The sequence below is a fragment of the Oncorhynchus masou genome, chromosome 9 (genome assembly GCF_036934945.1).
Source record: "Oncorhynchus masou masou isolate Uvic2021 chromosome 9, UVic_Omas_1.1, whole genome shotgun sequence".
NCBI classification, from domain to species: Eukaryota; Metazoa; Chordata; class Actinopteri; order Salmoniformes; family Salmonidae; genus Oncorhynchus; species Oncorhynchus masou.
The window spans coordinates 71,266,364-71,274,183 of record NC_088220.1 but is presented as its reverse complement, the minus strand read 5'-3'; the positions used below and the strand labels follow the sequence as shown (position 1 = coordinate 71,274,183).

Sequence of the window (7,820 nt, the reverse complement as noted above, 5' to 3'; positions counted from 1 at the left end):
AAACAAAAAATTAAGATAATCATAACAACAAAATGTAACATCAACACATGCAGATTGGTATGAATTGTCTCTGGATATACATCTGGTATTTTCAAACTAATACAAAGTAAAAGTGTGCTTTGGATTTGTAATAAGTCTTTTTTTTATATAGTATTGACTTCAAAAATCTCAGTGACAGACAGTAAGTAGCCTTTCACTTGCAAGTGTCTAGAAGAAGTTGAGCCGGTGTCCTCTTTGAGAGACATTGTGTAGCAATGTCCAGTGTTAACCTTCTGGTCATATTTTAGAAGCTGTGCACTTTTGAGCTCACCATGTAGAAGACACAACAGTATGCTGGTATGACATTAGCACAGTAAGAAAGACAACAGTATTTACAGAGCAAGCCAACAGTGTTCTTGTAGGATCGAGTCCTCAATGGGGTTATCATGGAATTTTGTGCTACAAATGGATTATGATACGATTTAAGAGCATTAAATGTCCTCGTCTTTGACAGTTGCGCTCTTACACAGTACAGCCTTTTATGATGAACCATCACAAAAATATGGTTCTCTCTGAAACGATTATATGCAGTGACTTGAATAATATTTACAGCTATATATTTTTTTCTTAAAATCTGAATTCACTAAGTATTAAAAGGAAAGGTTGTTTTTTCCTGACAACAAAAAATATTGTAAAAAAGGACTGTAAAAATATTGTAGTCCTCTTATTGCCCAAAATAGGTAATTAACAACATTAAAAGAAACAAAAAAGCTAGAAGATTTATTAGTTACACTCTATTTTTTTTATTTAATTAACACCACCTTTCTTCAAGCCTCATCAGTTCATGTCAGTTTTCTTGTACAGTGCATTCAGAAAGTATTCAGACACATTGACTTTTTACAAATGCTGCTACGTAACAGCCTTATTCTAAAATTGATTAAATACCCCATAATGACCAAGCAAAAACAGGTTTTTAGACATTTTTGCAAATGTATAAAAAATAAAATACCTTATTTACAATAGTATTCAGACCCTTTGATATGAGACTCAAGTGCATCTTGTTTCCATTGATCATCCTTGAAATGTTTCTACAACTTGATTGGAGTCCACCTGTGGTGAATTCAATTGATTGGACATGATTTGGAAAGGCACACCTGTCTATATACAGTGGGGCAAAAAAGTATTCAGTCAGCCACCAATTGTGCAAGTTCTCCCACTTAAAAAGATGAGAGAGGCCTGTAATTTTCATCATAGGTACACTTCAACTATGACAGACAAAATTAGATTTTTTTTCTCCAGAAAATCACATTGTAGGATTTTTAATGAATTTATTTGAAAATTATGGTGGAAAATAAGTATTTGGTCACCTACAAACAAGCAAGACTTCTGGCTCTCACAGACCTGTAACTTCTTCTTTAAGAGGCTCCTCTGTCCTCCTCTTGTTACCTGTATTAATGGCACCTGTTGAACTTGTTATCAGTATAAAAGACACCTGTCCACAACCTCAAACAGTCACACTCCAAACCCACTATGGCCAAGACCAAAGAGCTGTCAAAGGACACCAGAAACAAAATTGTAGACCTGCACCAGGCTGGGAAGACTGAATCTGCAATAGGTAAGCAGCTTGGTTTGAAGAAATCAACTGTGGGAGCAATTATTAGGAAATGGAAGACATACAAGACCACTGATGAGCTCCCTCGATCTGGGGCTCCATGCAAGATCTCACCCCGTGGGGTCAAAATGATCACAAGAACGGTGAGCAAAAATCCCAGAACCACACGGGAGACCTAGTGAATGACCTGCAGAGAGCTGGGACCAAAGTAACAAAGCACACCATCAGTAACACACTACGCCGCCAGGGAATCAAATCCTGCAGTGCCAGACGTGTCCCCCTGCTTAAGTCAGTACATGTCCAGGCCCGTCTGAAGTTTGCTAGAGAGCATTTGGATGATCCAGAAGAAGATTGGGAAAATGTCATATGGTCAGATGAAACCAAAATAGAACCTTTTGGTAAAAACTCAACTCGTCGTGTTTGGAGGACAAAGAATGCTGAGTTGCATCCAAAGAACACCATACCTACTGTGAAGCATGAGGGTGGAAACATCATGCTTTGGGGCTGTTTTTCTGCAAAGGGAACAGGACGACTGATCCGTGTAAAGGAAATAATGAATGGGGCCATGTATCGTGAGATTTTGATTGAAAACCTCCTTCCATCAGCAAGGGCATTGAAGATGAAACGTGGCTGGGTCTTTCAGCATGACTATGATCCCAAACACACCGCCCGGGCAACGAAGGTGTGGCTTCGTAAGAAGCATTTATTTCAATGTCCTGGCGTGGCCTAGCCAGTCTCTAAATCTCAACCCCATAGAAAATCTTTGGAGGGAGTTGAAAGTCCGTGTTGCCCAGCAACAGCCCCAAAACATCACTGCTCTAGAGGAGATCTGCATGGAGGAATGGGCCAAAATACCACAGTTGACAGTGCATGTCAGAGCAAAAACCAGAGACAGGATTGTGTCGAGGCACAGGTCTGGGAAAGGGTACCAAAAAATGTCTGCAGAATTGAAGGTCCCCAAGGGCAGTGGCCTCCATAATTCTTAAATGGAAAAAGTTTGGAACCACCAAGACCCTTCCTAGAGCTGGCCACCTGGCCAAACTGAGCAATCTGGGGAGAAGGGCCTTGGTCAGGGAGGTGAAGAGGAACCTGATGGTCGCTCTGACAGACTAGTCAGAATCAAGGGAAAGATTAATGGAGCAAAGTACAGAGAGATCATGAAAACCTGCTCCAGAACACTCAGGACCTCAGACTGGGGCGAAGGTTCACCTTCCAACCAAACAACGACCCTAAGCACAGAGCCAAGACAACACAGTAGTGGCTTCGGGACAAGTCTCTGAATGTCCTTGAGTCACCCAGCTAGAGCCTGGACTTGAACCTGATCTAACATTTCTGGAGAGACCTGAAAATAGCTGTTCAGCAACACTCCCCATTCAACCTGACAGAGCTTGAGAGGATCTGCAGAGAAGAATGGGAGAAACTCCCATTTTGTAGCGTCATTGGGAGAAACTCCCAAGTTTGTTGCGTCATACCCAAGAAGACTCGAGGTTGTAATCGCTACCAAAAGTACTGAGTAAAGGTTCTGAATACTTATGTAAATGTGATAGATGTTTTTTATTTGTAATACATTTGCAAAAATTTCTAAAAACCTGTTTTTGCTTTGTCATTATGGGGTAATGTGTTTAGATTGATGAGGGGAAACAACAATGTAATACCTAGGTTTCTTCCTAGGTTTTGGCCTTTCTAGGGAGTTTTTCCTAGCCACCGTGCTTCTACACCTGCATTGCTTGCTGTTTGGGGTTTTAGGCTGGGTTTCTGTACAGCACTTTGAGATATCAGCTGATGTACGAAGGGCTATACAAATACATTTGATTTGATTTGATAATACATTTTAGAATAAAGCTGCAACGTAACAAAAAGTGAAGTGGACTGAATACGTTCTGCATGCGCTGTATGTGCAAACTGACACCTGAAATGGTTTCCATTACCAAGGATGAAAACAAACAACCATAGCAACATAGCAATCTATTTTTTTAAATAAATGGTTTACATAAATAGTTACTCATTTAAGATAGTATCCAATATTTGTGTATTTTTGATCCTAAGTAAAAAATATAATGCATCTTCCTTATTAATTTGAAGACTACGTTGAAAAGAAAGAAAATAAACTAAATCGATTTAAAATAAGGAACATTCAAAGGTAAAAACAACTAAAATCCTACACAAAGTTACTGGGTTACAGTTGGATATTATGGATGTGAACACCAGGTTTGGATTATAGTACAGCAGATTGTAGTTTCTTTTTCTGAGATGATTTTGACATTTTCTTCAGTTCTTCTTCACATGGTGCCACCTCCACTCTCCTCCTGTGGGTTGATGCTGTAGTGCTTGGCGTTGGATGGCATCACCTGTTCACATAGCCAGTTAAAAACTCCGCCCGGTCTTCCCCGGGCCTCCTGAAATACTCTGCTGGAATGGGAAACGGAGACATTCAAAGCCAGTAGTTAAAACCAAAAGCTCCCCCTTCTCTGTAACACTGATACAGTATGTCATGTCTGACAGCTTTTCCCCTCAACTGCCAATATTTTCTTCTGTGCCATTGTATCTCTTCATTTTACATTTCTCTTAATTCTAAAACATTTGATTGATGGTAGAACCAATTTTACAGAGGTTCGAATTGGTTGAAGCAGCAGATGGTCCAAACTGAATCATCTCAAACCCAGGCTCTGTTGTGGAGAGAGCAGAACGAGTGCTACATCGCATGGGAGCTTTTTCACTGCCAGAAAGATGGATGGCACGAGCCTGGAATCCAAACTCAATTATTCTGCTTCACTTCAAGAAAGGATTCCAGGCTAGGATGGTCACGGCAGCGAGACACCAGCCCAGACACAACATACGGTACCAGCAGTATCCCTGCTACCACACGACACAGAGCTTTATGGAAGAGGGGCAGCAGGCATGGACAGGGCATCACTCCTAGCATGCACAGAGACAAGCAGTACCGCCCAGCTACCAGTTAGATGAGGGGTTTGGTTTTTTAAAAGCAGGTTTACAGAAAACTGCACTTCACTCTGTTGCTTTCTCTGATGGCTTCCACTGTGCTGTGTGGTGCTGTGCTTTTATATACACTAGCAGTGCATTTCAACAACAAATGTACACCCACTGCCTCCCAGACCCATGGTGATCTGACAAAAATACATACGGTGAAAACTAGAGAAACTGATGACTACATCTGTCGCGTCATTCCATTTCACAGCAATACACGAAAGGACATATGGTGCTACACAGGAGGCTACACAGGGGGCTACACAGGGGGCTACACAGGAGGCTACACAAGGGGCTACACAGGGTGCTACACAGGGGGCTACACAGGGGGCTACACAGGAGGCTACATAGGAGGCTACACAGGGGGCTACACAGGGGTACATAGGGTCCTACATAGGGTGCTTCATAGTGGTCACTAGATCAGTGGTGACACCATGCGATCACTTCCACCAGTCTGAAACATCTGTCCAACAGAGGGTTTTATGAATAAGACTCCAGAGGAGAGCTGGACTGGGGTGTCTCTGTCTGGGTTGATCTAACTCCACACAAATCAGAGTGCCTAAGACTGAAACTTGAAGTGGTGTAGAGGACTGTTGCAGCTGGGTTTCTGCAGTGACTAACACTGCCCTAAGGCAAAGATTCTCCCTGTAGAGAGACACACTCAGAGTACACACACGCAAGCACGCACACACTCCACTTGTCCCTCTCATACTGTACTCAAACTGCTCACAAATACACATTATACACATACGTTTTTGCTGATGTGGCTTCTAAATGGCTTCTACACAGTCAGACAATTACAGTATGTTTGAAAGTTTGTTTTCATAAAGCTACTCGATAAACAGCGGCGGTGAGGGTAGAGATGCTGTGTTCTCGAGCGGAGGAAATGACCCAAAGCTGAACGAGTGCACAGATCCAGCTCCACCTCACTCACAACTCGAGCTCCAGACTCAGACCAGTGTCCATATACTGAACAGTAGCACGGCAAAGAAACCAGAGTCTGTTCCCAGATTATAAACAGGGTGGTTCGATCCCTGAATGCTGATTGGCTGAAAGCTGTGGTATATCAGACCGTATACCACAGGTATGACAAAACATGTATTTTTACTGCTCTAAACACATTGGTAACCAGTTCATAATAGTAATGTTTGTGATATATTGGCCATATAGCACACCCCCTCCGGCCTTATTGCTTAAATAGCTAATGCCAACCCACAGCACTAGATATGACTGACTTGGTTATGACTCTTGGTTGATTGCTGAATTCCAGTGTAAAGCTAGCTCCATTATATAAATCGACAACATAAGAGAAAGCAACAGTGAGGAAAGCAACAGCAAGGTTTGCATAAACCCAGTACACTTTTCTTTTGCAGACAACTTTCACAATTTATTTTAACGGAATACATGCTTAGCCTTCTGGAATATTGGGGGAAATAATGTCGGGCGTTACAAGATAGAAATGTACATTTCAACTCCCAGGATGATGTCACAATGGAAAATGACATTCACTTTTTAAAGGGTTTTCAATATGCATATACAAATATACAAAATAAGAATGTAGAAATGTAAGCAATGTGTAGAAACCCAGTAAAAAGTGTTGTCTTGTTTTTTGAGGGAGAGGAACTAAATCAGACAGAAATAACATGAAAATAGAATAGGAAAAAAAAAAAAAAATATTATAGAAATGACATAATACCTCGAATGAGATGGCAACCAACCACCTGTTAGGTTTCAATGGTATCCATTTGTAAAAGCGGTTGCAATCAAGGGGCCCTAAAAGTGTACAGTTAGTACCTGTGTCAGTATGCATTTCAGGGAAAAAGGCAAAAAATAAACCTATTAATAGTGAGTATATTTTAGTCATAGGATGTGCTGCCAGCATGAATGTAAATGTATCTCATTAATTTCCTCAAGTCAGGTCCGTTTTGGCCATTGGAACTGCATTTAGGTCCCAATTTGGATCTTTCATTTTGAATATGGAAACTGGCCACAGAGGAGGGTCTCAGGCAGTCCCGTTGTGGTGCTGGCAACCTGTCTGTGTCCTAGAGCAGAGCTCTCTTTATAGGCAGCATAAATGAAATCAACCTATTTCTAAAGAGTCGTGGACATGGACCCTGAAGAGCATGTTACCGCTGGGGTACTGCTGTGGTACATACTAAGAATAGATTTTTTCTTTGATAAGAAGCAGTGATTAAAACCAACTGAATTCTGCAGCAGTGGACAGCAGTAGTAATTGGCATCAGTTCTTCCTACAGCAGTTCTCTACATGGTGCATGTAAATATTTTTGAAGGTTTTCTGCATTCACCACCAAGAAGGATCCATTATAGCCATTGCGATCAATTGCTTGATGATAAGGGGCTAATGCTTGCTAAAGCAGGAGACTAATGTTGTTAGCTTCAGATGTCTAACTGTACTGTGTATGTATTGTGTGAACAAGGTTTTGTTAAGACTGCATGGATCAGTAGAACTATAATGTAATCATATTCATGCTAACATGTTTTAATGAAATCACCAGCAGAATCACAAAACAACTTCAGCAATGATATCAAGGGCGTGAAAAATGTAAATGTAAGTACTTCTCCAAAGCGAATGTGTCACCCAACCCAACATGTAGGTGAAACTGAACTTCAACAACAAATGTCCAAAAAATACATATTTGCTATATAAGACAAATCATAAAAACTGAGCTCGAAGAGAAAAATATTAGCCATTTCATTCTATGTAGGTTGGGATAGCCATATATAGCAACAGCATGAAATATTTCTGACTAGGGATTTTGAGTGCCAACGTGCCGGTCATTTCTGAAATATAGACAAGCTCTTATTTGTCAACCTACATTTCACTTATTGAGGTTGAAACTGTCAAAGTCAAGTGGAAGTTGACATTCCATTCCGATTCGAAATTCCAAATGATGGTTCAGCAGGTAGCTAATCTAATGCAAGTCCTCTCTGTTTCCAGAGTGGTGCTTTATGTGCCAACATGGTTCCATTGCAATTCCTCTAACATGGTCGGAACGCACTGGAAGACAAGGTGTTCAATGAGCCAAACATACAAAAAGCCTTATTCTGTTTTCAGAACACCTTCATGTTTTGGACAGGAGTTCAAACAGGGAGAACTGTATTAATTATCTGTGTGGCCTTAAGTTAATCATCCATCTTAGTTGGAGCAGGTTTGCCTCCGTGGTTTTTCTACGGTCAGCCAAAATCCATCAATACTCTCGTCAAAGGTCCCAGACTGAAGGAG

The 7,820-nt window shown here is 41.0% G+C and overlaps 1 pseudogene; it reads right to left on the bottom strand.

Moving 5' to 3' along the window:
* Positions 1–3,863: 3,863 nt before the first annotated feature.
* Positions 3,864–7,820, bottom strand: part of LOC135546574 (RNA-binding protein Musashi homolog 2-like) — a 380,840-nt pseudogene continuing 376,883 nt past the window's right edge.